Consider the following 942-nt stretch of genomic DNA (forward strand, 5'->3'; position numbering starts at 1 on the left):
CGTTTGTATTTGTGTGCCTTCAGTTTTACTGCGCACAATAAGTGGTATCAGAGCTCCGGGTTTGACTTGGTGTTCGATTTGGTGAAGAAAGCTAGAGCTTGGATTCTCATTTGAAGAGATTGGATTATCAACATGGGTGAAACAAGTACATCGGGATCGTCTCTTTCAAAGGCGATACAAGGGTTGAGCATTAGTAATACAAAAATTGATGCTCAAAAATTTGATGGCAAGATAAATTTAGGTTTGTGGAGGTGTCAAGTGATGGATGCATTAGTCGGCCAAAATTTGGAGGAGACTTTTGAGTTACAAGAGAAACCTGAAGACAAGGAGGATAAGATTTGGAAGAAAAATAAATAGTAGATCTTGTGGGGTTATTCGATCATGTTTGACGCCGGATTTGATCTATGATGTGATGAACAAGATATCGACAAAATGGTTCTGGGAAACACTCAATGAGAAGTATCTTACGAAGAGCATTGAGAATCGGCTTAACTTAATGAAGAGGTTTTACCAATTCAAGATGAAGAGGGGAGTTTCCATTAGAGAACATGTCATTAACTTCACAAAATTGCTATCAGATATGGCCAATGTGGATATCATGGTAGAGGATGAAGATAAGGCGATGTTGTTGCTATGTTCATTGCCAGAGGATGATTTCGGTACATTTTTCCTTACGATGATCAATGGTAAAACCACTGTTGCTATGTTCATTGCCAGAGGATGATTTCGGTACATTTTTCCTTACGATGATCAATGGTAAAACCACTATCCGCTAAAAGGAGGTGACCTCAGTATTAGTGAACTATGAGTTGAGGAAGAGAGATAGTGAACCCTCCGAGAAGGCATCGGGAGATGCATTGGCAGTGAGAGGCAGTAGTCCAAACCACCATCCATTTAATCGCTCCAAGTCAATCCAAGGAGGTGGCTATAAGAGTGTTGGTA

Source organism: Asparagus officinalis, chromosome 6 (assembly GCF_001876935.1).
Source record: "Asparagus officinalis chromosome 6, Aspof.V1, whole genome shotgun sequence".
Classification (NCBI taxonomy): domain Eukaryota; kingdom Viridiplantae; phylum Streptophyta; class Magnoliopsida; order Asparagales; family Asparagaceae; genus Asparagus; species Asparagus officinalis.